The sequence below is a fragment of the Myodes glareolus genome, chromosome 24, assembly GCF_982192425.1.
Source record: "Myodes glareolus chromosome 24, mMyoGla1.1, whole genome shotgun sequence".
In the NCBI taxonomy this organism is placed as follows: Eukaryota; Metazoa; Chordata; class Mammalia; order Rodentia; family Cricetidae; genus Myodes; species Myodes glareolus.
The window spans coordinates 7,080,418-7,105,945 of record NC_142049.1 but is presented as its reverse complement, the minus strand read 5'-3'; the positions used below and the strand labels follow the sequence as shown (position 1 = coordinate 7,105,945).

The following is a 25,528-nucleotide window of genomic DNA, read 5'->3' as shown; positions in this document are numbered from 1 at the left end:
CTCTGGAACAAAAGCAGTGTTCTTAACCTCTGAGCCATCTCGCCAACCCTCAAACTGCTTCCTTTCCCCAACACTGGTAGATTTCAGCTCCAAATCTAATTCCTGACTACATTAATGGCACATGGAACAAGATACCACAGCCTCAGACCTGTGCAAAGTAAAGATACTTACCTGTATGGCTGTATTCTGTCTCATCTACATGCTGGGCTCCTATCACCGACACTTGGGACCAGGGCCAATACTTTATATTGTTGTGTTGATCAAAGAAAAGAAACAGACTATTTTGCCTGGAGACTTCTTCAGTTTGCACACCTTGAAAATGGGAAAAATTATTATAGTGATGATCAAATGAGATTTTCGTTTCGGTTTTGGTTGGGGGGTTTTGTTTTTTGAGATAGGGTCTCTCTATGTAACCCTGACTGTCCTGGAGCCATGTAGACCAGGCTGGCTTTGAACTCACAGAGGTCCACCTGCCTCTGGCTCCTGAGTGCCAGATTTAAAGGCATGCACCACCATGCCCAGTGATAAGATTTTTTTAATGTGTGTGTGTGTGTGTGTGTGTGTGTGTGTGTGTACAGGTACATGAGTGTACACATAAATGTTAAGGTGGGCACACACAGTGGCCAGAAAAAGGCACAGGATCCCCGGAATCAGACTTACAGGAAATTGTGAGCTACCCAATGTGTAAAGAGCTGTGGTCCTTTGCAAAAGCAGTAAGCATGCTTAACTGCTGAACTATCTCTCTGGCCCCCACGTGGTGCTTCGGAGACAGGATCTCTCACTGGCACAAGAGCTCCAAGGATCTCTACTTCTCCAGCACTTGGATTATGAGCCTGTGCCACAATGCCTGGCTTTGTGGTCAGGGTGGGGTATTATTGTTTTTCTAGGCAATCATTTTACCAAGTGATTTCACCCCAGCCTGAGAAGGGCATATTTTAAATGGCTATCACGAAGTAGGCGTTCACAAGCATATTCACGTTCTTCTCCTCTTCTGGCTGTCTCCTGTGCTCTGCTTTTCAGGACAAGAACGCACACCCTTTGGTGAACTCTCTTCTCCACTGGAAGCTGAAAGCTCAGCAGCAGGTGCAAAAGGCCTAAGTGAAAACTCGTCAGAGCCTCGTCCAGCCTCCAGTCTGCAGAAAGCTCCGCCCTAAAAGTTTTCCATTCTGCAGCTATGCAGTGGGAGTGGAGACCTCTGCCCTCGGAGGGCAGGTATTCTGAGGAGTCAGACATGGTTTAAGCCTCAGCTGCTCTGTGGGACATAATGGGATGTGGCTCAGAGCTGTCTGACGCCATGCAGAGTTGGGTAAATCTGGCCTGTTCTCATCCCTCCAAGAGACCTTTCACCTTGGGGGCTCAGCGACTAGAACAACATTTCAGGAGTCGACAGTTTCACGTTCCCCAGTGAGCCATGGAGCAGACTGCTGCTGGCTGGATATCAGGCCAAACCCATGAACTGTGAGAGGGATGTCCATCTGATCCCGGGGAACCGAGAACCGATTCACATGCTTGAAGACACAGCTTCCTGCCAGGAAGAAGGTCTGGGCTTTGTTTCTTACGTGTCCCAACCAATGCGCAGATTGGCCTCTCCAAGGTCTCACAGGTGGACAGTGGAGGTGGTCAGGACAAGGACAAGCCTGATTGTCATCGTTCTTGTCAATGTAGTTTGGAGAAGCTAACCAAGCAAGACCCGGTAAGACCAAGTGTTGGGGGAAGCACGGTATTGTGAGATAAACATTGCCTTAAACGTTCGAGAAACTTCTGCCTAAGTACTGCTCTCCCCCCTCCTATTCTTAGAAAAGATAACACTGGGGCTTTAGAGGTGATTCTGGGGTTTAGAGCACTTGTTGCTCTTGCAGAGGACCCAGGTTTGGTTCCCAGCACCGACACGGCAGCTCAGAACTGTCTCTAACTCCAGCTCCAGAAGGATCCAGTGTTCTCTTCTGGCCTTCACTGGTACCAGGAGCACATGTGGTGCACATGCTGATCAAACGCTCATACATATAAAATAAAATAAACTGAAAAAATTGTCAAAAAGAAAAGTTACCTACTCATGTTCAGTCTTAGTTCCCTTACCTGTAAAGTGATAAGAGATAGCATTGCCTGGTTTGCAAGTCAGAGGTAAAAACCACACGGCATTACCAAATGTAAAGAGCGGTGTTCAGTCAGTCATTTACTTTACATTTCACTTGGAGGGAGGTGAATAACAGTCACAGTTGGGGGCAGTACATGTAAAATTCTGCATAACTCATTTGACTTGTTTCAGACAGCATCTCTTGGAGAACCGCCTATGTGCTCGTACGTTGATAATGAACGAACGGTCTTTGGACTAAAGGAGCTCATGCTTTCGCAACTGAGACAGATGGGTGAGTAAGCAGATTATTTCCATCAGGGTGACTGGTGATAAACACCAGCGAAGATGCCCAGGAGAAGAGTGGAGGCGGTGCTTACACATCTGGGGGAGGCAGGGGAGGGAGGGAGACCTTGCTAAGGAAGAAACTCTTGGATTCTGAGGATTGGGTTTTAAATGATGACCAAGCAGGAATTCACCCGCTGGAGTGAACGTGGGACGTTGTTGTGATTCCCTTAAGAGCGTGAAGAAAAAGCACAGAAGAATGAAAGCTTCGCTGTGAGGGAGGGGCGTGGAGTGGTTGGCCTATCAGTAACACGGTTAAGTATAATCAGCCACAGGTGTTCCCAGAAGACCTAAGAGCCAGGCTTTGCTCTGCAGGCAACAAGGGGGCAAAAATGATTGATCTGTGCGTGTACATATGTGTGTGTGCGCGTGCATGGGCATGGGCATACAGGTAGGCGTGCGTGTGTACACGTGTGCATATGTGTGTCTCTAGCCCAGGCTGGCCTCTTAACTCATGGCAGACTTCCTGTTCCAGCCTCCCAAGAGTTGAGATTACAGGACATATACTACCATATACAGCAATTAATTAATTTATTTCAAGAAAAATAACTGAGTGTAGAATGAGTATGAAAGGGGAAGAGGCTAGGAGCCTAGAAGCCCGTGGAGATGAGCTACCCATCTAAGCCACTTAATCAGAAAGCCGGAGGGTGATCTAGGAGAGGCTGAACCCGGCTCTGAGACTGAACTTTATTCGTTCACTTGCTTCTCTGTCCACATCTCTGATGTCGATGTAACACTGATAGTGTCACAGTTTAATAGAACAGCAGGGCTATGTGGGCAGGAATGTCAAGTGTGGTCTTTAAACCCAGCACTCAAGAGGCAGAAGTAGACAGATCTCTGTGAGTTCAAAGCCAGTCTGATCTACAAAATGAATGCCAGGACAGCGACGGCAGAAAAACCCTGCCTCAAAAAAAATCAAAGATAGACTGATAGATAGATAAATAGATAGACAGATAGGTAGATAGATAGACAGACAGACAGACAGACAGATGGATAGATGATAGATAGATGGACAAATGGATAGATAGATGGACAGGTGGATAGATAGGTGGATGGACAGACAGACAAACGGATAGATAGGTAAGTAGGTAGGTAGATAGATAGATAGATAGATAGATAGATAGATAGATAGATAGATAGATAGATAGATAGATAGAAGAGCTACAAAAGGCCAACCAGGCTTGGATTAGCCCCAAACCCTCCCAAACCAATAGTTTACCACTGCCTTAAATTATACGAGGCATTTTGCTGAACTTCACTTCCTGAGACCTGTCTTCACAAGAAAAATGAAAACTTTTATTGGAATCAACCATTCATCCATCCACCCAAGGAATGTATTGCCAGCGCTTTAGTCTAGTCTTTGATCGATTCAAGTCTTTGATCAATAGAAGGCAATTCTGTCCTCAGAGAACTCACGACTTGGTACAGCTATGAAAAGTAGGGTGAATGCTTGGTGGCGTGAATGCTAACCCAACAAGAGGGGTGTGCTTACTGCTATGGGAGCTCGGAAGAAGGATACAAGGACCTGGAGCAGTGGGCCCTGTGCTAAACTCGGGGGCAGGAGCCCTCTAAACTAAGCAAAGACCATGCGCTCTTTGGGGCTACAGTGCAGGCTGGGGATGAGTAGGACTCAAGCTCAGTCATGGGTCCTAAGGCTGGACACTTGCTCAGTCTGCTTCTGTGACTACACCAGGCTTGACGTACAGCTTCGCTCTGGTTAATGACACTAACCAAAGCACTAGGTGACAATGCTCTGCCATCTTTTCATTGCCTTTTTTAGTGTCTGCTTCAAGGTACCCCCATCCCTCTGATCTCAAGGATCCTTCAATAACTGAGAAATCATGCCAGCTCCTCCAGGGCAGTGCCCCGGATTCCCGGCTCATTGTCATTTGTTTCTCTCTCAACTGTTAGCTTCTGGGTTCAGTTTCTGAACGGCTTTTCCATGATGAAAGAGCACGAAGATCCCTCCCCTTTGCGCATGACTACCAGATAGTAGACGGCACTTGTCCTATGAGAGGCGTCTGCATTCAACATTGTTTTTCTGAGTGAGGCACATGCTGTCACCATTTTGCCGAGTACACTCTCTCTTCATGGGTTTTTGTGACATTCCCTTCTCTGAAATTGCCACCTACCTTTTGGCAGCCTCCTTAATAAAGCTCTTGTCACACTCGGGGTTTTAACCATCTGTCTATTTTGGTCCCTCCCACCAGAAAAAAACTCAGTGGCCTACTCATTTTTCTTCCCTAGTTCCTACACATGGTGACATCAATTAATGCTGGAAGAATGAATGGATTAGTAAAGGAATGGACGGAAGTCTTTATAACAGGCATCTATAAACAGAACATTACTCTACAGGTCAGAAAGCCACATAGAGGGCTGGAGAGATGGCTCAACAGTTAAGAGCACTGCCAGCTCTTCCAGAAGACCCTAGTTCAATTCCCAGCACCCACACAGCAGCTCATACCTGTTTCTAACTCCAGTTCCAAGGCTTCTGACAGCCTCACACAGACGTACACACAGGCAAAACACCAATGATCATAAAATTAAAAAAAAAAAAGAGTGCTACACAGAAGTGGGTGGGGGTGCACGTGCCTTCAGGAACCAGAGTCAGGTGAATCTCTGAGTTCAAGGCCAGCCAAAGCCAGTTCCAGGACAGCCAGGGTTACACAGAGAACCTCTCTTGGGGAAAAGAAAAGAATGTCACACAGAAGAGGCCATTGGAGAACCAACAGTTGAGACTTACTTACAGCCCTGTCCTGTATGAAAGGCCTGTGTTTGCACAACCTGGTAGCAGTTTCCTCCAAGATCGAAACACTCCATCTTCCAGGGAAGCTCCTTAATCCAGCGCCGTAAACTGACCAGATTCAGTAGGTCCCTCCCTCTAAGGATGAGTAGGCAATAAAGATTGCTGAGATGAGCCGAGCTTCAAAGAAAGTTGAAAAAAGGCCAGCTGCCTGGAAGAAGCAGAAGCTGGTGGATCGACCTGGAAGAGGATTAGGTCAACTGATCGACCTGGGGAAAGATCCTCTCCAACCTGTTGAGCTGTCTGCGGCTGTGCAGCGTGCTCCAGGTTCCCAGCTTTGTGAGCAGCTGTCTTTGAGTCATTTCTGCTTCTATATGTAATTTTTCACCCATATTCTTGTAAGCAGTCGCTGTACAACTCACAGGTTCACCAAGTTGGACTTTGGTGATATCTGTACTTTGTTCTGTTGTGGGATCCTTATCTGGGATGAGTGGATGTGTGTGCGTGCATATGTGTGTGTGTGTGTGTGCACATGCATGCATGCCTGTGGGGGGTGGGGGTGTTACATCATCCCGGGAAGTCACAGAAAACCTGGTTCTTGAGTTAGTCATGAGAAAGATGCTATTTCAGAGAGCAGAGAGAAGACAATATCTTGGATTTTAATTGCTTTGGGTCCTGTCTGTCCTCATTTCTCTAGGCCCAGCTCTTTGGGCCTGTGCTACTTTGTATGACTCTTATTCATGAACTAAGTCCTATTAATGATACATTACTTGACCTGAATTTTGCCTCGACATAATGCAGTGGAAATCACCAAAGAAAAGTAAATTAAAGTTAATACTCACTGAAAAGAAATGACTAGTCTCTGGCTTATTATTAGAACTGACCTTCAATCTAATTTTTTATAGTAAGATCAAAAATACTAAGAAATCTGACTGCCTAGCCATGTACACCATATGCTAGGAGTTCTCAGCCAAGGCCAAATATGGGAAAAGTCAAACAGCGTATAGGAAACAAATAAATGAATCACAGTGTTGGGTAAACTGCAATTTGGCATAGACCCATGAACACAAACCACAGAAGTCTCTGTGAAGATGGAAGAAATGGCTTTGGAAATGTTTCAGAAAGGGATTTGAATTTGACCCAAAGAACTGACTACAGCTGAACCTTGTCCTGCGAGCCCAATACCAAAAGTTTTCCACCGGTTCATGCTTGCTCACCGGTTTATTCATGGATCATTGGTGAGGCTCCCTGCGGAGGGAACTGTGCTCAAAATGACACTGGCCATCAGGATGCCTGCCTTCCAGAGCCAGGCTGATCCCTGGCTGTGGGAAGCAAAGATAACACAGCCTAAAAGCAGAGCAGTGCAGTGAGCTCTGGGCTCAAGTTTGCAACTGTACACAATGGTCTGATATCTGATTTATCTATTGCTTAGAGAGAATGGGATGTTTTAATTTATGGAATATTAATTTTATGACTGAAGTCACCTCATAAATAAGCAGAACCAAAAGGAGGAAAAGAATGTGGGCCTAAGTTTTTCTAAACACATCAAATTTTGTTCTAGACCCAAATGGAAATACAAAAATGACAAGATACAAATCCTCCTGTCTCCAGAACTATAGGGGAGCTTGGGAGATGGCTCAGCGGCTGGCTGCACACACGTGAGGGCTCAAGTTTAGACTCAACACAGTGATGGGAAAAGCTGCAGGTGGGGACAGGGGAGATGGTTCAGTTGTTAGGAGTACTTGCTGATTTTCCAGAGGGCCAGAGTTCAGTTACCAACACCCATATCAGGCAGCTCACAACTGCCTGTGACATAAGCTCCAGCGAATTCAACACCCTGTTCTGGCCTCCATGGACACACACACACACACACACATACACACACACACACCGGGTGGTCCACAACTGCCTATATCTCTAGTGCTATTGGATCCGTTGCCCTCATCTGGACTCCGAAGGCACACACACACATGGAAAATACACATACATAAGTAAACAGGGGTGGCGTTTTTGCTTCCCCGCCGCCCAGTCCCAAAATAATTACACCAAAGCTGAATATTAATTACCAACTGTTTGACCTATTGTTCAGGCTTATTGCTAACTAGATCCTACTTGTAAATTAACCCATTTCTATTAATCTATGAATTTCCACATGACTCATGACTTTACCTGTGGTCTAGTACATCTTGTTACTCCAGGGACTGGCTTGCATCTCCTAGGCTCTGCCCTTCTATCTCCCTGTATTTTCAATTTGCCTTCCCACCTGGCTTTATCCTGCCTTGCTATAGGCCAAATCAGCTTCTTTATTAACCAATGAGAATAAAACATACAAAAAGAAGGGTTATCCACAATACAAATAAACTAAAGAAAATAATAAATATTTTAAAAAATAGCTAGACGCAACTGTAAACCCAGTGTTGGGGTGGTGGAGACAGGGAGAATCCAAGAGTCCTATGGTCATATAACCTAGCTAAAGCAACAAACTCAAGATTCCACGAGAGATCCTATATCAAAAAGTAAGAAAGATAGTAATAGACAAAGATATCCAATGTCTACCTCTGGCCTCCACATGAGCATACATGGATACATGCACCTGCACATGCAAGTGCATACACATACACACAATACACATGTACTCACATGTCCTAACAAACATAGACTAAAGAATTGCAGAGTCTAGGAGGGAACACAGGATAGAAATTATACATGTAAAATACAGAAGAAGAGTTGCAATTGCTTCATGTATTAAACATTCACTACAGGCAAGACACTGTTCTAAATGCTTGACGTTTTATTGTCTCATTGAAATGTAACAGGGCCTGTATGAGGTAAAAACTGCCCTCAGGTCTGTTTTACAGACGAAGAAAAGTGTTTCCTTATTTTCAACTTGCCCCAGATTATATTGTTGGCAATCCCTGGGGATCTGAATTCGAGCAGAGTAACTGTTGGTGCCTGAGCCATTCTGGGAGGGATCTTCTAAGATGTGGGTTGTGGTTGAGATACAGCTCGTCTTCCAAAAGTTCAAAGGTTAGAGGCTTGGAGGTAAAAGAGAGAGAGGATGGGGTCTTGCAGTGTGTAGCTAAATTCCGAAGATTTTATGCTCATGAATGGAATGGAACTCGGTTAGTTGCTGAAGAGTTGGTTACTATAAGTGAATTTGGCATCCCTTTGGAATCCATGTCCTGAGTGTGCAACTTACTCTGCTTGTACAACCCCCTCCCATGTATGACCTCCACTAAAAGGAGCTCACTAATGCCAAGCATATAGCAAAGCTTCAACCTTGAATTCTCCAAACCAGGGTCTCAATAAATTACTTTCCTTTATGAAGTCCCCTGGCTCAAACATTTTGCTACAGAAATGTAAAATGGCCCAAGAAAAGTACATACACAAAAATGTCCTGGACAAATCAGGCATGGTATATGTGTAATCTAAGTACTCAGGAAGTATGTGTGGCTATCCTGGGCTACACTAAGAAAATAATGTGTCAAAAAAATAAACAAACACAAATAAAAAAACCACCAACAACAACAACAACAAAAAAAGCTGGGTGGAGGTGACGCATGCCTTTAATCCCAGAACTTGGGAGGCAGAGGCAGGTGGATCTCTGTGAGTTCAGGACCAGCTTGGTCTACAGAGTGAGTTCCAGAACACAGAGAAGTCCTGTCTTGAAAAACAAACAAAAAACAAGTCCTGGAAATTCAACAGAGTGGGATGTTTGCTCCATCAGAAGAGAAAGACTTGTCCACTGCCCCTGAGGGCAAAGAAGATCTGAGATGACAGTTTGCGAACGAGAGTCAAGGAAGAATTCAGAGAGAAGGAGAGAAGTGTTCACACTGGAAAGAGTAACATTAGAAAAACACGTAAGCTTGAACTGCTGAGACAGCTCAGTAGGTGAGAAGCACACAAGCCAGATAACCTGAATTTAGTCCCTAGAACACACAAACACACACACGTACACATACGTACACACACACACACACACACACGCGCGTGCGCGCACGGATGCAAGTGCACACAGACGCTCACACATGCACGTACACAAACACACAATGTGCACACACACAAGTAGATTTTAAAATAAGATACACATTTTAATCTTTTAAGAAGATTAAGAAGATCTTTTAAAAAGATCAGCCGGGCTGTGTCAGAAGTCACAGAAGCTAGCAGAGGGGAAGAGGACTGAGAGTAAGCCAGAGCCTGGCTGGAAAGGTTCACTTGTAATGAGCGTCTTTTCTAATCTAGTCTCGGTTCACTGCCAAACTGCAGAGCCAAAAACCATGCCTCGAGAAAAAACTTGACAAGATAATTAAACAAATGAGACAGTTCAAAGTAAAGAGATCAGTCTGTTCTGGAGACCGAAAAGGGCAAGGGGACAGTGTGTCTCAGTTCCCATTCCAGCTTTCTGTTTGTCAACTGTGAGCATCTTCCCAGATGGTCCAGGACTGCACAGTCCACTGGACAAATGCTCACACACCGTAGTCGTAGATGGAAGTCAGATGTGAGGCAAGAGTCCTTAACTATCATGCGACTTTTTAAGGCTTCTTCAGAAATAGTAGGGGTGTGGCTTACTGCCATAACACAATATGTAATTACATATCGCCTCTGTACTTATTTTAGAACTGACAGGGCCTTTAGAAATCATGCGATCTATGCCCAGTTGTTTTGCAGATGAAGCTAGAATGGTTAAATGGATTGACTTAAAGTAACCCAGGAAATCAATAGTAATGTGTTTAACACAGACTATTGTTTGGGGTGGACATGCGTAGTGGTAAACCTCCGACCCAATAAGTGGTACTTCTAATAAGATGCTCTTCCTGTGTGTCGTGGTTGATAAACTTTGCTGCACTTTGCTTTGTTTAGTTTAGCTTAAGTTCTGTTTAGTCAGAATCTGTGTCTGTTAGAGACTTTTAGCCGCTCTTTGCAGCCCGTGTTCCTCCCAGGACAGTGACCATCGAATGTATGTTTCATCCTAAGTGAAGCCTACTTGATTCCTCTGGAATCCAAGGCAGGAGTCCCAGGTCTTAAGAAATTGTACTTGGTCTGTCCCAAGGCCCCATCAGCTCAACTCCTCTTTGTCTTCTACTTACAAATAACAAGGACTTCGTACATCTGTGATCTTGAGTAGATGGCCAGTCCAGTGGCTGCGGCAATCGAGAGGTTGTGTGGCATGTCAAGATGGCTCAGCAGGTAAAAGCACTTTGCGCACAGCCTGATAACTTGAGTCTGATTCCAGAGTCCATAATGGAAGGAGAGAATCAATTTCCAAAAGCTATCCTCTTTTCCAAAATCAGTTTCCAATGTTGCCCCACACACGCGTGCCCGCTATCACCCATCGTATACATACAATGAAACATTTTTTTAAAGAAATGTATTTCTGGTGCACACACACAATCCTTTGTGTTTCTACCATCTCTCATCTGTTGCTAGGATTACTTTGAAAACTCCTAAATCTTCAGGCGTCTAACCCAAAATCTTTCAATCCTCCGAATTAGATTTCCACATCAGGATCATTTGTCATAGAAAAATGCAAAGAAATGAAAACCTAGAATTTAGAGTTCTGCCTTTGGCAACAGTACCGGCCTTTCCAGGGAGCCTCCTGGTTTCTCTGTCTGTGTAGTAACGGGTAGAGTTAATGATCTGTAAGGGCCTATGGTTCCTGGTGCTAGCTAGAATCCTCTTGAAGATGGAACCAGGCATGTTACCCGGAAGCCAGCCGAACTGAGCCACACAGCTAATTCCCAGTTCAGTAGCTTGACGTCACCTTCCTATGTCCCCCACACCCCTCCTCACTACCTCTCAGGGTCTCCTGACTCGTGGCAGCAGAACTCAAAGGTTCCTTGTGATAGACAGACAGAAGAGCTCTCCACACCTTCAGCCGTGACTCCATCTTCTGACCATGAGAAAAGAAAACGTTGTTGGTAAAATGCTTGCCTCAATTTGTACCTAAACCTACATTTTAAAAAAGACAGACATGGCTGCATACACGTGTAATCCATCTCTGGGGAGGTAGAGATAGGTGGATTCCTAGGGTTTACTGTCCAGCCAGACTTAAATGGTGACTTTCTGGCCTGTGAGAGATCTTGTCTCAAACAAAATAAAACACAAACAAGAAGAGGAAAAAAAAGAGGCTGGAGAGGTGACTCAGCAGTTAAGAGCACTGGCTGCTCTTCCGAGAGGACCCAAGTTCAATTCCCAGCACCCATATAGGAGCTCACAACTGTCTATAACTCCAGTTCCAAGGGATGCAACACTCTCACAGAGACATGCATAGAGGCAAAGCAACAATGCACATAAAATAAAAAGTTTAAAAACGGCGGTGGGAAGCACCTGAGGAACAATACCAGACACTCCCATCTAGCCTCCACATATGTACATGCATGTACAAATGAACCTTCACATATACACATGTGCAGAGAGGGGGGCATGGGATTAAAAAGAGATGGCTCGGCGGGTAAGTAAATGTGTTTGCTGCCAAGCGTACTAGTCTGAATTTGACCGCTGAGACCCACATGGCAGAAAAAGAGAACTGGCTCCTCATAAGCCGTCCTCTGACCTCCACACGAGCACAGAAGCATGCACGTGCCCACACACCAAGTAAGTAAATAAAAGCATAAATAAATAAATAAAATAGAAAAGACAGAGAGGAGGAAAAAAGAATACTGATTCCAGGAAGTGTTAATGCTGACTCAGTATGCTGTAGGCCCGGAATTGGAGCAGAAAGGTTGTGGAGGCCTGAGAGGGCTTGCGGGCTTATGTAAGAATGAGAGGAAAAGGTCAAATAAGCAAAGAAAAAAAAAAAAGTCCTGAAGGGGGAATTTTTTAGAGGGCAGGAAGGCTTTGGGGGTTCCCATTTGGGGGAAGTTTCTGTGTATGAGTCCCGCCATCCTCCGTGGTTGTCCCTGCCTGTCAGGCATTTCCATCTCATTTCCAGCTGGGAAATCCAAGGCCCTGATGAAATTTCCAAAAATCATAAATAACCATGGGGCTCAAATGTATCCCTCTAAGGACCTGAGTTCTTAGTTTTGCACAACCCGGGGAAGCATCTGAAAGGAATTAAGGAAGCCCCAGAGGAAGACTATGCGCCCAGGGACCACTCCGTGTAAGGAAATGGGCACTGTACTAATGAGACGATGCTGAACCCGAAAGCACAGACATTAGCCACAGGAAAAGGTAGAATTACAGTCACCGTGCTAAATAGCTTTAGGTCATGAAAGAATCCGCGTTCCTCTGGAAGACAAAGTGGCATTACTAATTCCCTGAGCGTGAGTGTGGCTAATGGGCTGGGTGCGGCAGCGAGCATCTTGTCCACAGCTGTCTGAGCAGGCTCATCTCTGGCAGGAGGCTGCCACTGCTGTCTGCCCAGTGACTTCCCAGTCACAGCCTCCCGCCAGAGATGAGCCTGCTGTCTGCCCGGTGACATGCTGCTGTTGGATCTCCCGGCTCCGCAGTTAGCTTGACATTTTGCTCAGTCTGACTCACTCTCTCCCAAGCCTCAGCTTTTCTGAGCCAGTGTAGACTTCTTTTACAGTTGGCCTACTTAGAAACGAAGAACGCTGGTGTCGGAACTCCCTTCCGTTACTTTAGAAGTCACCTACTATGACCCTTTCAAGAGAAAGAGAGCCCCAGATGAGGCTTTCCCAGGTCTTGTTTGAATGGGATGGGTTTAGGGGTGAGGCACGGTGGGACCTCAGGAACACAGCCTGTAGGGAAGAAGCGGAAAGGTGGGCCTGGGCAAACCTGTAGCTCCCGATGCTGCCTCTGCTATGGGGCTACCAGGCCTGGAGCGGAACACTGGGCATAGACCCAACCCTCTGGAAGAATGGGTTGTGTCAGCAAAGCAGCATCAGGAAGTAAACCAGGCAGTCTGAAGTTCAAGGCAGGGCTTCTGTCCAAGCAGGGAAATGCGAGGGTGGATTAGGCTGAAGGTCAGTTAGGAAAACTAGGCTAACACATCCAGTAGGGTGAGAGGGTACAGAGAACGGTGAGAAAACTGGTCCCTCAGACAGTGAGGGTATACGAAGTTCACCGGAGGTGTGATAAACTCTCTCTCCCCTCCTTCTCATGGGGAGGGTTGATTTGAGACAGGGTCTCACTGTGTCTCCTTGGAATGTGCTACAAAGTAGACCATGCCGACCATGAGCTCATAGAGACCCACCTGCCTCTGCCTCCTGGAATGCTGGGATTAAAGGTGTCCATGGCCCCTACCCATGTCTTAATGTTCCTCTTCATTCTGCAATTGTAGAATTTAGCCGTCTACCGAGGCTAGGTCAGAAGATACCGGCTCTCTGATGTGATGTTGTTTTTGAAGGCAGATCACGCCCACTCCCTGACCAGAATAGATTTTTTTTTAAATGGCCTAACTGCTGGGGCAGGGGAGTCAATTTTGTAGTCAATTTTCTTCATGGGGTGGCCACTGGACGGCCACCCATGCCCCAGGGGATGATCTTATATTCATGTGAGCAGCACAAATTGGACTCAGTGACTATTTTTTCAAGAATAAAAAAAAGATCTGAAGCTGGAAGGGAATAGTTGGGAAGGAGTGGGTTTCAAAGATTAAATTTTAATAAATAAATAAATAAATGACCTGGAAACCTCCTAGATAATCAACAGCAATGGGAATCTGAAACACACAGTTCTGGACTCCTAGTTTATCATCCCTTGGGGTTTGCACACGGCTGCAACCAAACTGAACAGTGGTGTGCCACCATCAGCCACCCGGCTGTCAACTGGAAGACTTCCTGATTGGTTCCTGACCTCTCGAGCAAGGGAGCGCTGACAGACCTACAGAGAAGGGAGGGCGGAGCCACAAAGTATGAAAGGTGGCATAGGGAGTGTGCATGTGACCGTCTCCATCATCTTGTTGCCAGGAAACAAGAAGGGGGGGGCGATCGTGGTAGGATTAAGGGCAGCTATACCAAGGACTGACATCTGAGATGACTCATGGGGACTGTAATCTGATAATAAAGGGAACTTACATTTGAATAGATAAAGTATTGTCACATGGATGACCTCATTTAATTTGTAGACAATCCTGGGGCAAAGGGTGCTGTGTGTGGACCCCCATGCATCTGAACACACAGTGTTGTTATAAGCTTCTCTTTACAGGGATGATCAAATCTCGGACAGAGGTGACATGACAAACGTCACCTGTTCCTGAACGATGCTTGAAGCAGGTCTACCAGTCTCCTGGCCCAATGATGGGCAACTTTTAAGAATGAGGAAACCCCGGGTGGTAGTGGCTCAGCCAGGCGGTGGTAGAGCCTGCCTTTAATCCCAGCACTTGGGACGCAGAGGCAGGCAGATCTCTGTGAGCTCAAGGCCAGCCTGGTCAATAGAGCGAGTTCCAGGACAGGCTCCAAAGCTCCAGAGAAACCCTGTCTCGAAAACATCAACAAGAAAAGATGAGGCCGCTCCTCCTCTGACCCGGAAGCCGGAGAAGCCTTTTTAAAATCAAACAGGATGACTTGCAGGTTTTTCTCTGAGTTATGACTCAGAGGGATTCTCAGCGAACTACGAACTTTTCTAGGTTGTTTTATAATAAAGATAGAAAGCCATTAGTCAGCTGGATTCACAGAGAGTTCCCCAATACAGAGCAAATCTCTGCTTGAAGCAGGCAAGGCTTGCCTGGACCAGAGAATCTGGGGCGAGAGAGAAGAAAGAGCAAAGGCAATTACTTCTTATCTGCATGTGAACCAGGGGGGGCATAGAGGGTGACCAAGGAGCACCCAGATGCTGAGCTATTGGGTCAACTCCAGACACACACGGGGAGCTTCAGGGAGGTGGGATGGAACCAAGAGAGGCTGCTGAGCTGGTCCCTCTCTGAGCTCGGCTCCATCAGGACCAAGAAGTGTGCTTGCGGGTGGGTCAGGGAGAAGACACTGAAGGAAGCTGGGATGGAGTGGTGATAGCAATGGTATCTATGATTCTGGAGCTGAGACGGCTCACACCACCGACAGGCTCTGCAGGCGATTCTGTTGTATTTAAGCAGAATACAGCTGTCTCCCAGTCTACAGGTGTCCCCCTCGGAGGCACAGAATTCGTTTAAATAACTCGATGCCATGATGCACATCTCTGTATAAAACAAATTTTACAAAGTGGTTTTAAATTACAACAAGAATTTCATTTTCGCTTTTAGAACATCTTTACCAGAACTTGGGAGGTAGAGGCAGGTGAATCTGAGTTCAAGGCTAGCCTGGTCTACAAAGTGAGACCTCGTCTCAAAAAAAAAAAAAAAAAAAAGTCTTTTCTATGCCTACACAGGATGAGATTCCTCAATTTATTGTCTCTCTCCCACACAAATTACCTAGTTAATTTTTACTAAGCTTTGAATCTGAAATGTCCCCACAGGTTCATGGGCTGGATGCTTGTTCCTCAGCTGAGGAGCTGTTTTGGATGGCTTTAGAACCTTATTAACTGACAGAAGTCACTAAGGACAGGTTTTTCGAGCCTCCTGCCTCATTCCCTCCGCTCTACAGCTGTGATTTCCCACTCCCACAGAGGGAGCCTGTTTTTCTTGCCGCCACTGAAGTACTAGACGGCAAACCCTCTGAAACAGTCTGCCAAAGCCGGATCCTCCTCCCGCGTGCAACAGATGCAAGTTTCAAAGAATAGTCACCTACACTCAACACTGTAACCGAGCTTGAGCATTCCTATTCAAGAAGTAGAGCCCGGGGCAAGGAAGATATGCTGGCGGAGGAATGAATCCTTGCATGTAAAACCATTCATGCAGTAAATTCGGGGTCCTAGAAGTTCAGAATTTCAGCAAGGATCACAGACACCCCCCCCCAGAAGCCAGTGCTCCAGTTACCCATGCCAGGGAGCTAAGAGGAGAAACACCCTAGCCCCAAAGGTCTGCGTTTGCAGCTCTGCTCTACCAAGTCTATCAGAAAGAAGGACAAGGCCTTTGGCATCTGGATTTCCCTTTTCTTCATCTAGGAAACAGAAGGAAATCATTAAGACTGAGAGTCTGTATGTGGCAAACTAGTCTTCTAATTCTAAGGTTTCTGTCTGCCTGGTGGTTCCATCTTTCCTGAAATTTCTTTTGTCTACTTTGATGCTGATGTGTTGTGAGGCTCAGTACCATGCAGGCCTTTGGTGCATTGGGTTGATGCTGATCTGCATTGGGCCTCAGTACCATGCAGGTTTTCAACGCAGTGGGTCTCCCAGCATCTGGCATTCACACAACTACTTTGGAATTCTGCTATAAACTGAGGTTATAAAAAAAATTCAACTTATAGTATTACAATGGATAACTTATGTCAGCTTTCCTGGGTCACAGGGCCCGTATATTTGCTCGAACATGATTTTGGATGTTCCTTTGAGAACATTTTGGAGGCAATTAACATTTACATTTGCGGACTCTGAGTAAAAGAAGATCGTAATGTAGCCGGTCTTCCTCAATCAGTTGAAAGCCTGAAAAGAACAAAACTCTAGCTTCCCCTGAGCGGGAAGAAATCTCAGCAGATGACCTTCAGACTTGGGTTGCCGCTCTGGCTCTCTCCTGGGTCTGCAGCTGGCAGGCTATCCCGCAGACTCAAGCCTTGTCAGCATACAGCTTAAGTTGATTCTGGAGAGATGGCTCAGGGGTTAAGAGCACTGATTGCTCTTTCAGGGAACCTAGGCTCAATTTCCGGTACCCACCTGGTGACTCACAACTGCCTGTAACTCTAGTCTTGAGGGATCTGATGCCCTCTGGCGACAGGCATTGCATACGGTATTCAGATTTACATGAAGGCAAAACAACCATGCATATAAAAATACAATAAAAGAAAGAAATTTAAAATGAAACTTCTTCCTGCCTCTCCTTGTCCGTCTCTGTCTCTGTCTCTCTCTCTCTCTCTCTCTCTGTCATGTGCACACATGCACACATGCACACACAAGCCTAGAGAATCCTGACTAATAAAAATGTGGCTGAGATTTCTTATCTATGATGTTTTCTGGCAGAAGGCTAACATATATTGCTTCCTGTGGAAAAGTAAAATTCAGGAGCAGTATATTTTCCATGACTCTTGGTTTCCACTCCTAAAACTGAGCGCTTTGGTGGAGAAGTGGAGTTGACAAAGGACATAGAAGCAGCTCCAGGGGACGAAGAATCTGATTTATTACTAACAGACCATACTTAGTGTGTAGGAAGATACTTTCTCCAATAACCAAAAACCAAAGAAAGAGGCCGAACTGGAACATAACGAGAGGGAGATAATGCCCTTCCTGGACTCTTGGAGGACCTCAGATCAACATCTTAATTGAAAAGTAGAACTCTTGTGTAACATGAGGGCCGGCTTGTTGGGGTTTCTGTCCCTCCTGGTACCCCAACAGCCGGCAAGCAACAAAGAAAATCACACACAGGACTCCATAAGGTTATAAACTGATTGGCCCATTTGGTCAGGCTACTTATTAGTTCTTATGACTTATCTTAACCCATTATTCTGATCTATGTTAGCCACACGGGCTCAGTACCTTTTTCAGCTGTCAGTTTACATGTTGCCTCTTCGGTGGTCTGCACAGGAGTGGTGAGAGAGTTTCTACTTCCAGAATACTCCCAGTCTCTTTGTTCCACCCCTACTTCCTGTCTGGCTTTCCCGCCTATACTGCCTGCCTGGCCAATCAGCATTTTATTAAAATATGATTGACAGAATACAGACAATTCTCCCACATCATTTCCCTCTTTTTTTTTTTAAACAAAGGAAAATACCCATAGTCCATTTGTTGGGAATGTGGGCGTAGTATTTCAGGCTACTTCCTGCTGGTAGGGGGCACTGATAGTCTTAAGGGGACCTAAAGAAAATTTAGAGTTATAATCAAGTCATGACTGGAGTATCCTGCGAGTCTCGATCATCTCAGGCAGTAGTCTTGAATCTGTTCTGGATGTAGAACTCAGACATCTGGGCCATCTGTTCCTATCGGAGATTTTTCAGGTGGCCTCCCTTGGTCAAAGGTGATTATTCTTAACTCTGAATAAATCCAGAGTCTCTCGTTTTCTGTGGAAACAAAAGCAAAATCTCTTCTCCAAAGTAACATACCTTTTGACTTCAGTTTTGAAGCCAAGGTATTTTCAAAATTCCTATCTTGGGTTAGTTCAGCAGCATTTATAAACAAAAGTCTTTTAGCAGTTGTTGCTCCTTCCTCAGCAATCAAACAATTTAAAGAGAGCATAATAGCATACAGTATGAAGATTCTCTGTGCATTTTCCATCTTTATGTGGCTTTATTTTAACCTCTATTTCTTTTATTTTTACTTTTACTTTTTGAGACAGGATCTTTGTATATCTTTGTCCTGGAATAACACTGTAGACCAGGCTGTCTTTGAACTCACAGAGATCCTCCTGTCTCTGCCTCCCCAGTGCTGGGATTAAAGGTGTATGCTACCACACCTTGAACTCACAGAGATCTGTCTCTGCCTCCCAGGCATTGGAATTAAAGGCGTGTACTACCACACCTTGAGGTCACAGAGGTCAATCTACCTCTACCCCTTGAAGTCACAGAGGTCAATATGCCTCTGCCTCCCAGGCATTGGGATTAAAGGTGTGTACCACCACACCCAACTACTCTCTTTCTTTCCTTTTAACTTTAAGAACTTTAACTTTTAGTCTGCATATACACACTGTAAACCATTTAGAGGTTTTCTTCCTCTTTGAATCTCTCTTTACTGTATCTCTCTCTCTTTTTTCTGACCACATGAGTCTAAAATCATGGCTTTGACGGTTAGACCCAGCCCGTTATTTAGCTTTCCAGCATCATGGCTGAGGTACCAGCCAGAGCTGTGTTCACTGCCACAACTCTATGGCGTTTCAAGGTCCTTGCCAGCAAGCAAACTGCAACATTCTGCTCATAGACCACACTCAGTCGGACTGCCTGCCTAAAAGAGTCAAGGTTTGCCCTGGCAGGACAGCCCAGAAAACCGGCATTTTAAAACAGCACAGCTTTTTTCCTGTTACGGCTAAAACCCTGAGAAGCATGCATTCAGCTTTTCACCAACACCGTTTAAGTGTTTTGTGGCAGGACCTCCTAAAAGAGCTGCAAGGTTTTGCAGCTAAAGCCGAGTCAGGAAGCCTCTCTTAGATGAGAGCCTTGCTTGCCTCTAGCAAGCAGAGCCGATGCGAGAAATTGCTGCTACCAAGAAACCACGTGCAATGCTGTCATTTTGTTCTAGAATTACTTCCCAAACTGTCTCAGGCTTTATGTGGATACAGTTGTCCACACGTTGGCGCCATTTGTAGCATGAGGGCCGGCTTGTTGGGGTTTCTGTCCCTCCTGGTACCCCAACAGCCGGCAAGCAACAAAGAAAATCACACACAGGACTCCATAAGGTTATAAACTGATTGGCCCATTTGGTCAGGCTACTTATTAGTTCTTATGACTTATCTTAACCCATTATTCTGATCTATGTTAGCCACACGGGCTCAGTACCTTTTTCAGCTGTCAGTTTACATGTTGCCTCTTCGGTGGTCTGCACAGGAGTGGTGAGAGAGTTTCTACTTCCAGAATACTCCCAGTCTCTTTGTTCCACCCCTACTTCCTGTCTGGCTTTCCCGCCTATACTGCCTGCCTGGCCAATCAGCATTTTATTAAAATATGATTGACAGAATACAGACAATTCTCCCACATCACTCTTGTTTAGTGTGTGGCAGTGAAGCTGATGTGTGACCATCAGCAGATGTGTTAGGTGGCCAAATGAGATGTTCAGAATGAAAAACCATGGCACCCCGTCACGTGGTGCCACAGTCAAGGAGTCAAACAGGATTGCTCCTCTGGGAAGGTTTTGCTGTCCAAACATAGAGTATGGTGAAAAGACAGGCTTCAGCTCTCAGTGCCTTCTGTTTGTCCCAGCTGCAGGAAATCAGTTCGCCCTAGACTGGTGAGTTCCCAGGCATCTGTGTCCAGAGGTTGAGTGGGGTGCAGGTAAAAAGATCCAGTCAGATGCCCTGGAGGACAGCGTGGACCCCAGAGCCTTCCCTTGAGTGGAGGCTCTCGCAGGCCCTCTGCGAAGCTTGACTCCCTCCTCTCTGCCCTCCACTTCCTCCCTTCTTCCTTCACACATATTGATCCCCAACATATACCCGATCTCATTTCCCTCAGTACCTGCTTCCAAAGAAATCAGCCTGTGACACTCGCAGGCAGTTACCTTCATCGCAGGTAGACTATGAGGAAATGTATTGTGGCCACGAAACCACACTCAGGGAGATGCTCATAAGTGAGAATCGCAGCTTTATATAGATCTGGGAGAGAAAATTAGTGAATTAGGGGAAAGGGAAATGTTCCATTAAGAATCAGGGGTCTTATGGAATTCATTTGTCAATAGTTAATGGAAACTATCAAAAACTAAGCCTCTCTTTCCCTGCTCCCCACTTTTCTCTCCCTCTATCTCCTCTCTGTTTCTTTCTGTTTCCCATTCACTGTGGTCCCTTGTCTGTGTTTCTCGTGTTAGATCCACATGTTAGATCGTGTGTTTGCCTGCACTCATATATGTGCGTCATGTGTGTGCTTTCAAACTCCCCATCAGAGATCACAGGAGACTCTCTGTGTGTTGTGGAATATTATTTTAACTAGGCAAAAGTGTGTTACATTTGTTTATGCTGTGGAATGTTACTGTAACTATGTGACGAAATGTTACATTTGTTTTTGCGCTTCATTTATTTAATTGTGTAAAGATGTGTTCTTGTTTCACCTTACCTTCCTAAGGCACCTGATTGGTCTAATAAAGAGCTGAATGGCCAATAGCTAGGCAGAAGAGGGCTAGGCAGAACTGGTGGGCAGAGAGAATAAAAATAGGAGTAGGTATATAGACTTGAGAGAAAAGAGGGGGGAGAGAATGAGGGAGGAAGAGAGGGACATGCTCAGGGCCAGAAGTCAGACAGCTGCCAGACAGACTCAAGAAGCAGGAAAGAAGGACATACAGGAAGAAAAAACATAAATGAAGAGAAATAGGTAAAATTAAGTTATAAGAGCTAGTGGGACAAGTGTATGATAAGGCCAAGCATTCAACACTAATAATAAGTCTCTGTGTCATGATTTGAGAGCTGGTTGGTGGCCAAAAGAAAAAGCCACTGTACATTTAGCCAGGTCCTCTACAAGAGCTAGTGACTGTAACTGCTGAGCTATCTACTCTTAGAGCGTATCAAATCACATGACCCCCCAAACAGAAAGCCCAGAATGTCCGGCTCAGTGACCCTATTCTCTGTCTCCTTCGAGGGTCAGAGCCTGGGGCCAGCTGCTCATCTCTCTGAATTCTCAGGTAAGAACCGACCTGGCTCCCTCCGCAGCCACCAACCATGCCCAGAGACTCCATCATTTGGGATGGAGAGCTACCTTCTTCCTAAGGCTGTAGATATTTTCTAAAAAGAGGATGTGAGAGTGAGACGGGCATCCCTAGCACAAAGTGCTCACTGCTACGATGCAGTGGGAGAGATGCCAGGCTTTGATGTCAGACGGTCAGTTCCGGGTCCTTCGTCCACCACATTGTCATAGCACTAAACTGAATGGAGTCAGTTAATACTGATCCTGCTTCCTCAGCTGAAACATAGGGATAATTCTTCTGGTTCAACGGCGTTTTAAAAATTGGTTTACTTTTTAAAAATGACTTTACATTTTGTTTGATTGTTTTTCAAGACAGGGCTTCTCTGTGTAGCCCTGGCTGTCCTGGAACTCACTCTGTAGACGAAGCTGACCTCAACTCACAGAGATCCATCTACCTCTACTCTCCTTAGTGCTGGGATTAAAGGTGTGTGCCACCGCCGCCTGGCAACAACAAAAAAAAAGATTTTACAATTGTAAAAGTCAGGTGCTAAGATATGCACCAGAAAGACAGAAGTAAGATACAGTTTCTGCTGTAGACAGATGTCTTCATTCTCATGGAGGGAGAAAATAAGAGAGCACATAATTACGGTCCTAGGTGACATGCAGTGGAAGAGAAAAACCTACCTGGGTTAGGTGTCCTCCCTGTGTGCCCTCGGTGTGTGTATTTGTGTGATATAGACAGAAAAGAAAAAGGAGGAAGAATGGAAAAGTCTTGCAGAAGAGATAAGCCTGAGTGGAGGCTTGACAAGCAAGAGAAAGAACGATATGGAGGTTTTCCATATGAGAATGTCATGGGTTGGATTCAAACGTGTGAGAGATTGGCCAATTTCAGAGACGTGACAATGGGTGAGCAGGGCGAAAATAAAAGTCAGCATCTAGCATGGAGCCAGACAGGAAGTGCGGTGCGGCCGCTCGAGATGAAGCTTCTCTGAGAAACAAGAAGTGAAACCATATGTGGGGAGCACTCTAAAACCAGAAGTGATCCAGACATAACCAGCACCCAGCCCCGCACAGAAGAGCTCCAGACATAACCAGCACCAGCCCCGCACAGAAGAGCTCCAGACATAACCAGCACCAGCCCCGCACAGAAGAGCTCCAGACATAACCAGCGCCCGACTCTGCACAGAAGGGCTCCAGCAATGCCAGCACCCAGCCCCGCACCGGTTATATGTCAGGAATTAGGCTCAGCTGTCTCATGAATGTGTCTCTGGGAGAAAAGTAATATCATCTTTATTCTGCAGAACTTGATTGGAATAATTTCCCCAAGTGCACCTGGTATCTTAGTTGGGATCCCCAGGAGCAAACTGTGGGAACAGAAGTTAATTGTCACTGGTTTATTTTGGAGGTGATCCCAGAAAAATAAAACAACAACAAAACCCAGTTGGCAGGTAGAAACATGAGGCAGAGAAGGGAAGGGTTACGGGATATTTTGTGCTATCAAGCAGGTCACCACCAAGGTACCTGAAGCTAAATCTCATTGGTCATTTTTTGGAAGACGTTGACAAATAGGGCTCAGAGTCACTTCCAGCAGGAGATGAGGCCGGGTCATTTCTCCACTCTGTGTTTTTCAAGGCGTTTACGTTGGCATCTCCAGTTTTCTGGCATACTCTTCAGGCGGGGTCAACAGGTATTCTCAGTAAGCGGTGCTCAGCATATGGAGGTATGAGCTAAGGTGTCTGGCAACACACACCACTCACCCGCAAGTAACAAGTCAGACCATCAGTTTGGCTACAGGCAAACTGTAGCTTGGCTTTTATATTGATAACTTTCATCATCAGTCTGCCAGTATGGGTAGGGCGTGGTAGAGCCGAGCAATTCCCATAGCAGTGGCCAGGAAGTGGAAAGAGAGGCAGGAAATAGAGAAGAGGCAGGGTCAGGGATAATATACCTCCAAAGGCATACTCCTACTGACTAACCTCCCTCAGCTAGGTCTCACCTCCCTTAGGTTTAGAACATCCCCAAATGGGACCAGCCATTCTTCTGCAAATAGTAGTGAAAATAAAACCAACCAACCAAACAAAAACAAAACAAAACAAAAAACTCAAGCAGTCCAAGTTGGTTTTGAACTTGTGACTCTTGTGTGCTATCCTTACAGGTATGTTCCAGCCTTTTTTAAGGGTGCATATCCACTATCACAACATTCTGCTTTTGCCCCACTAGGCAGCTGAGGTCAATAAAGCATTTCCCTTCATGACCCTGTGGGAGCAATCTACTCCCAAAAAAATCTCTCTTTCAAATGAGTTCACAATTTGACAACTTTGCACCCTAAAACTTGCGATGCCTGGGATCTGGACAATCCTTCAGATGCCTTCAAAGCAGCTTTCCTATTTTCCCAGAGAAAGTGTTTTTCCGTCTTTCCTTTCTCTTCCTTTTCTTGTTAACTTTGAGGGCACTAAGGTCTGTAATACGACACCTCGGTGAAAGCATTTTCTGCACTTTTTGCTCCTGGATCTTGCTGGAAACCTGGCTAAAAGTATCCAAAAATAATGGTGCCACATCTCAAATGCTCTCCTTTCATGGAATTTCCTCTATCAAACCACTCTGCCATTTTTAAAGTTGGCTTCCCATTAAGTTTCAGGACACTGACAAAGTAGAGACAGATTCTGTGGCCTCTACAGAGATGTGTGTTCCAATTCCCTATAGAGAATTGTCTCATCTGAAACTCTACTAAGTGCAAACACGATTGTCCACATTTCTTTCTCTTCTCCTTCTTTTCCTTCTCCTTTTAATTTTATGTGTCCAGGAGGCTTTGGATTCCCTAGAATTGGAGTTACAGACAGGGGTGAGCACAGATCCTCTAGGAGAGAAGCCAGTGTTCCTAACCTCTGAGCCATCTCTTAGCCCTACATCTCTTAGTACACATTTCTAACAGCGTTCTTTCTTCTGAGCTCGCAGGAGAATTGCCTATTCATCTCTGCTTACAGATTTTCATCACCTACTTCTCCAAACTCTTCTCCAAAGAAACCAGTTTCATAGTGGGTGAGTCTTCTCGCCTCAATTCATCTCTCAAGGCGATCCCTCCTCATGCCTGTTCCCACCTCAATCCAATCAAGGCAATCCCTTACTCCCATCATGCCTAGCAGCATGATTCAAGTTGACAATTGGGATTGATCATCGCAATAATCATACTTTCTAGAAAACACAACAGATCCTAATAAATGACAGACACATAATTGATGGTTAGTGCATATTTGTGGATGAATTTACTAAGCCAATACAAATTAATCATTTAGTATTATTTTTGCTGTAAAAATGCCTTTGGGTGGAAATCGGGAGGTTTGGAAATTACGCAATTAGGAGATCTCCCCCACTAGGATGGGGAACTCAGGGAGGCTGCTTAGATTTATTAAGCTTTTTACCTTGTCAATCTTCAAACCTTGTTTTATTGCCTGCCCCACCCACCGCAGTTAAGGTTTTGAGAAGGAGTATGAGAAGATAAAAGTGCAGCAAAGAAGGTGGGTATCCCATATCTCTGTCTTGGATGTGGATCAGAGTTAGATAGTTGTTGACCTTTGGATCCCCATTATGTAAGACTAAGTATTTTGGGGTTGTCAAATTTATTAGCCAAGCATTTTAATTGCAAATTACCCAAAACAAAAAGTAAAACAAATAAACAAAAAACCCAGAAACAAATTCTGGCTAATCAAAACAGGTGTGGGGGCCCACAGAAGTGGGTCCGCTCCACCTTGACTGAAGGTCAGAGAGCTTAAACCTACTCTTGTTCTTTCAAATTATTGCCAAGAGGTCTGAATTAAGGAATTGCTACAAACAATTATCCTGACCTAGGGTGTAGTTACTTGGTGTTTTGGATATTAAGGTTGGCCCATAGAGGTGGATCTGCTCCTCTTGACCAAATGTCAGAGAATTCAAGCCTATTCCTGCCCCTTCATGAGAGGATGTTTGACCCAGGCAGTGGCTGCCTACAGGATACCTGGTTTAAGGTATAGTCACTGCATGTCCTGCCTAAAACAACAGAATACTTAACTCAAGATACAGTGGCTTTATATTTAAAATATTGAAGCAGGTAACTGTTCTAGTAGTCCTTTGTGTCATGTTAAAGCAGTCTTTGCCTTCTTC

The 25,528-nt window shown here is 45.3% G+C and overlaps 1 long non-coding RNA gene across 1 annotated transcript in view; it reads left to right on the top strand.

The window, feature by feature from the left end:
* The window catches only part of LOC125400977 (uncharacterized), a 40,512-nt gene extending 35,916 nt beyond the window's left edge, over positions 1 to 4,596 (top strand). The window contains exons 2-4 of the long non-coding RNA XR_007232163.3: positions 1,021 to 1,693; positions 2,267 to 2,366; positions 4,197 to 4,596. This is a non-coding gene — a long non-coding RNA (uncharacterized LOC125400977). The remainder of the gene's footprint in view (positions 1 to 1,020; positions 1,694 to 2,266; positions 2,367 to 4,196) is intronic.
* Positions 4,597 to 25,528: the final 20,932 nt, after the last annotated feature.